The 6,210-nt window shown below is 44.8% G+C and overlaps 1 pseudogene; it reads left to right on the forward strand.

The window, feature by feature from the left end:
* The first annotated feature begins 498 nt into the window (after positions 1 to 498).
* LOC135538361 (protein FAM180A-like) lies at positions 499 to 2,619 on the forward strand (annotated as a pseudogene).
* Positions 2,620 to 6,210: the final 3,591 nt, after the last annotated feature.

The following is a 6,210-nucleotide window of genomic DNA, read 5'->3' on the forward strand; positions in this document are numbered from 1 at the left end:
GCATACAAAGCTCTCCCTTGCCCTCCATTTGGCAAATCTGATCATCACTGTATCCTCCTGATTCTTGCTTGCAAGCTAAAATTCTGAAGTATGAATGACAGCTCAATACGGAAGTGGTCCGATGAAGCGGACGCTAAGCTACAGGACTGTTTCACTAGCACTGACTGGAATATGTTCCAGGATTCATCTGATTACATTGAGGAGTTTACCACATCAGTTACCTGCTTTATTAATAAGTGCATCGATGATGTCATCCCCACAGTGACTGTACGTACATGTCGCAACCATAAGCCATAGATTACAGGCAATATCTGCACTGAGCTAAAGGCTAGAGATGTTGCTTTCAAGTAGTGGGACACTAATCCAGACTCTTACAAGATATCCCACTATGACCTCCGACAAGCCATCAAACAGGCAAAGCATCATTACAGGACTAAGATGTAATCGTTCTATGCCGGCTCTAATGCTCATCGGATGTGGCAAGACTTCTAAACTATCATGGATTACAAAGGGAAACCCAGCCACAAGCTTCCCAGTGACTTGAGCCCACCAGACGAGCTAAATGTCTTCTATGCTCACATCGAGGCAAGCAACACTGAACCATACATGAGAGCAGCAGCTGTTCCGGACGACTGTGTGATCACACTCTCCGTAGCCAATGTGAGTAAGACCGTTAAACAGATTAACATTCACAAGGCAGCAGGGCCAGATGGATTACCAGAATGCATGCTCTGAGCATGCGCTGACCAGCTGGCAAGTGTCTTCACTGATGCTCTCAATCCCTCTCTCTCTTTGTCCTCTATATTTTTTCCTCTGTCATGTACAGAAACAATGCTTGTTCAGCATAACCGGTTTGTGTCTTTACAATATTTGTGGACTTATGGAAATATGAATAGCTTTGATGTTATAGAACAGGGATCATCAATCAGATTCAGCCGCAGGACAATTTTTTCTTGAGGGGATGATCAGGGGCCGGAACATAATTACAAATAATTTGTACACTGCAAATTCACTGGAAGAAGCCCAAACAGATATAATATTTGACAAAAACATAATCATTTCAAACCCTGCTTTCTTTTGTATACGATCACCACTTATTATGCTGGGAATAAAAATCCCTTGAGCTGATTTCCTGTTTTTTTATAGTCTTTTATGTCCAACAATAAAAATCGAACAACAAAAAACCTTGGTGGGGGGAATAAAACCACACCGCGGCCCAAATTTGGCCGGTGGACTGCCAGTTGAGAAACTCTGTCATATAGCAGATTTCAGTAAGTGGTGGTCCTTATCCTATGTGAAAATAACTCAAAAGATGAGTAGGTGAAATGTTCTTTGGGAAGTGTCCGGCTATGACCAGGTCACATGTTCTGGTTAGCACTCACTCTCATGTTCTGGTTAGCACTCACTCTTAAAACCAGTGTCCTACGCTGCTCTGGTAAGTAAGCTCCGTCTATTTATGAAAATTAGACTCATCTCCAAGTCAGTTGCTCTCTCTCTCTCTCTCTCTCTTCTTTCTCTCTCTCTCTCTCTCTCTCTCCCTCCTCTCTCTCTCTGTCAATTCAATTCAATTCAAGGGCTTTATTGGCATGGGAAACATGTGTTAACATTGCCAAAGCAAGTAAGGTAGATAATGTCAGAGAGAGTTGTCTCTCTGTCTCTCTCTGTCTCTCTGTCTCTCTCTCTCTGTCTCTCTCTCTACCCCTCTCTCTCTCTCTCTCATCCCATGTGCCTCTCTGCTTTGAATTCTCTGCCTTTGAAGCCTGAGGTAATTTCTTACAGTCTGCTGATCAGAGCTATTTGTAAGGTCACACATTTCAGGTTTCTCAACTGAACCGTGTGGTGCTCTATGGTCCTCACATGTCTGTGAACATTATGGCTATAAAGTCTAGCCTGTTATATACAGTACCTGTCAAGGCATGCAAGGTGTACTGTATGTTAGCCTTGTCTTGGGAATTCATCTTAATATGCAATACATCTGGTTCAAAGCCACATGGTCCACATCGCATGATGAAACCCTGGGCAAGAGTTAAAGAGAAAGTAGTAGGTTGGATAACATTCTATCTATCTCTTTCTCTCCCTCCCTCTTTTCAGTCCTTTACCCATCAACTGTTCGAGTGAAGAGAGGGATGGCATCAATGGTGAACCCCACTTTTCAGAACTCCATAGAGGATGTCAATTTACTATTTGAGGTGAGACATTTTCCTTGGATAACTACAGTAGCAAATATTGTATGAATCCTCTGGAGTTAGCAACCAAAAATATGGGTGTGTAATGAGTCTACTGTTTTTGGCTGTGCTGTGTAGATCCTGCTGGCTGGCCTGCAGTTTGGAGACGAGCACACTCTGTTCTCTGTGCAGGACGAGGAGTTGGCCTCCTGCGGAAGACCAAAAAGCTGGAAGTCATCTGCGAGGACATCCTGCCCAAACACTCTCTGATATCCGTCGCCTGACCTCTGACCTTTCCAATCACATGGGCCACCTGCGCCTGGAGGACTTTGAGCGCACTGTGCTGACCATGGTGTACACCGCCCAGCGGCTGGCCAACGCTAACACAGACCAGCAAAGAGACTTGTGGGCAGAGTCCTTTGTCAGTTTGTACAGAGCTATCAAGTGGACCTGACAGCTGAGAACGACTCACAGCTAAATGATATTGCAATGTTGGGGATTGATACTGCCTTTATTTCCAGGTCTCTATTGGAGAAGGAATTTCTCTCATTTTCTATTATTCATTATAGATACGATGTTTCAGCATGATATTCTTGGTAACCCTTGAGTACTATCGTATCACATGGACTTAAAATTAAAGTTTCTGAGATATACTTTAATCCTATTGCTGTTTTTATATGCATTGGGACAAAACATTTCTTTGATTTATTTCAAACTTTTTAAAAATGTTTATTACTAGTGTTACCCTGAACCAACTTGGAAATGCAGAGAAATCAGTATGATTATATTCATTTTAAAAATCAAGATTTTTCTTTAAAAAGCACCAATTTTTGTAAAATTCGCATACAGTTCTTATACATTGTGTTATCATTAAATACAAGATCCACTGAAAAGAAAAAATATTAACAATGTACAACATTTCCAAGCAAAAATGTATTCACACCCCAAAAAGCCAAAAGATCCCTGCCAAAGGTTCATTTAGAAAATACAAAGCAAACCTATACAAGGGCCAGGATTCAATCCGATCAGCGGTAACAATCATTACCGGACAAACGCAGAGCTTTTCATTGATTTTTTTGTGGGCCATTTATCTGCATTACATGCTGACCATACCGCATACTGAGTTGCAAAATACACATATATGTTATTCAAAAAAAATAACAACCCAATGTTATTATCCCAGGACAAATTAGCTAGCAAAAGCAAGCAAGTTAGCTAAATTGCCATACATGTGTAATGCTTTTCATTAATTTGTCCCCAAATTAATATAATTGGTTCAGAGTTTGTTTTGATATTTCAAACTGGGAGTCCTGATCGCGTCTGGTGTGGGGGGACAAAATCAACATGTGTGTCCTGATCGCGTCTGGTGTGGGGGGACAAAATCAACCTGCGTGTCCTGTTCGCGTCTGGTGTGGATGGACAAAATCAACTGCGTGGTCTTGATCGCATCTGGTGTGGATGGACAAAATCAACATGTGTGTCCTGATCGTCTGGTGTGGGGGGACAAAATCAACATGTGTCCTGATCGCGTCTGGTGTGGATGGACAAAAATCAACATGTCCTGATCGCATCTGGTGTGGGGGGACAAAATCAACATGTGTCCTGATCGCGTCTGGGTGTGGATGGACAAAATCAACATGTGTGTCCTGGATCGCTGCCTGGTGTGGGGGGACAAAATCAACATGTGTCCTGATCGCGCCTGGTGTGTGGATGGACAAAACTGGCATGTGTGTCCTGATCGCGTCTGGTGTGGGGGGGACAAAATCAACATGTGTGTCCTGGGATCGCGTCTGGTGTGGGGGGACAAAATCAACATGTGTGTCCTGATCGCGTCTGGTGGATGGACAAAATCAACATGTGTCCTGGATCGCGTCTGGTGTGGATGGACAAAATCAACATGTGTGTCCTGATCGTCTGGTGTGGATGGACAAAATCAACATGTGTCCTGATCGCGTCTGGTGTGGATGGACAAATCAACATGTGTGTCCTGATCGCGTCTGGTGTGGATGGACAAATCAACATGTGTGTCCTGATCGTCTGGTGTGGATGGACAAAATCAACATGTGTCCTGATCGCGTCTGGTGTGGATGGACAAAATCAACATGTGTGTCCTGATCGCGTCTGGTGTGGGGGGACAAAATCAACCTGCGTGGTCTTGATCGTCTGGTGTGAATGGACAAAAATCAACATGTGTGTCCTGATCGCGTCTGGTGTGGGGGGACAAAATCAACATGTGTGTCCTGATCGCGTCTGGTGTGGATGGACAAAATCAACATGTGTGTCCTGATCGCCTGGTGTGGATGGACAAAATCAATATGTGTGTCCTGATCGCTATCTGGTGTGGGGGGTCGTGTCTTGATCGCGTCTGGACAAAAATCAACATGTGTGTCCTGTCCTGGTGTGGATGGACAAAATCAACATGTGTGTCCTGATCGCATCTGGTGTGGGGGGACAAAATCAACATGTGTGTCCTGATCGCGTCTGGTGTGGATGGACAAAATCAACATGTGTGTCCTGATCGCGTCTGGTGTGGGGACAAAATCAACATGTGTGTCCTGATCGCGTCTGGTGTGGATGGACAAAATCAACATGTGTGTCCTGATCGCGTCTGGTGTGAATGGACAAAAATCAACATGTGTGTCCTGATCGCCTGGGTGTGGATGACAAAATCAACATGTGTGTCCTGATCGCATCTGGTGGGGGGACAAAATCAACATGTGTGTCCTGGATCGCGTCTGGTGTGGATGGACAAAATCAACATGTGTGTCCTGATTCGTCTGGTGTGGATGGACAAAATCAACTGTCCTGTGTCTGGTGTAGATGGACAAAATCAACATGTGTGTCCTGATCGCGTCTGGTGTGGATGGACAAAATCAACATGTGTGTCCTGATCGCGTCTGGTGTGGGGGGACAAAATCAACCTGCGTGTCTTGATCGCGTCTGGTGTGAATGGACAAAAATCAACATGTGTGTCCTGATCGCGTCTGGTGTGGATGGACAAAATCAACATGTGTGTCCTGATCGCGTCTGGTGTGGGGGGACAAAATCAACATGTGTGTCCTGATCGCGTCTGGTGTGGATGGACAAAATCAACATGTGTGTCCTGATCGCGTCTGGTGTGGGGGGACAAAATCAACATGTGTGTCCTGATCGCGTCTGGTGTGGATGGACAAAATCAACATGTGTGTCCTGGATCAAAGGCCTGGACAAAATCAACATGTGTGTCCTGATCGCCTGGTGGGGGACAAAATCAACATGTGTGTCCTGATCGCGTCTGGTGTGGATGGACAAAATCAACATGTGTGTCCTGATCGCGTCTGGTGTGGGGGGACAAAATCAACATGTGTGTCCTGATCGCCTGGTGTGGATGGACAAAATCAACATGTGTCCTGGATCGCGTCTGGTGTGGGGATGGACAAAATCAACATGTGTGTCCTGATCGTTGCCTGGTGTGGATGGACAAAATCAACATGTGTGTCCTGATCGCGTCTGGTGTGGGGGACAAAATCAACATGTGTGTCCTGATCGCGTCTGGTGTGGATGGACAAAATCAACATGTGTGTCCTGGATCGCCTGGTGTGGGGGGACAAAATCAACATGTGTGTCCTGATCGCGTCTGGTGTGGATGAACAAAATCAACATGTGTGTCCTGATCGTTGCCTGGTGTGGATGGACCAAAATCAACATGTGTGTCCTGATCGCTGCCTGGTGGGGGACAAAATCAACATGTGTGTCCTGATCGCGTCTGGTGTGGGGGGACAAAATCAACATGTGCGCAATGGTGCACGCAGATGTTAGAGCTGTCAATGTGTATAGCAGCAGCTGTTGTAGTCAATGTCAAGAAACCACACCTGTCCTGATATCCTAGCCATGTTAAAGGTTCAGAATGAGAAAGTGCAGGCTTTATAGAAATAATGACACATTTAAAGTCATTAAACAACATAATAGGGATTTATATCAATGTAATCAAGATGGTCATTACATCCCACATTCCAGTGGGATGGCTGCATGGGATTTCAACTAATTCTACTGGGTGCATCCAATG

The sequence above is a fragment of the Oncorhynchus masou genome, unplaced genomic scaffold, assembly GCF_036934945.1.
Source record: "Oncorhynchus masou masou isolate Uvic2021 unplaced genomic scaffold, UVic_Omas_1.1 unplaced_scaffold_9444, whole genome shotgun sequence".
NCBI classification, from domain to species: Eukaryota; Metazoa; Chordata; class Actinopteri; order Salmoniformes; family Salmonidae; genus Oncorhynchus; species Oncorhynchus masou.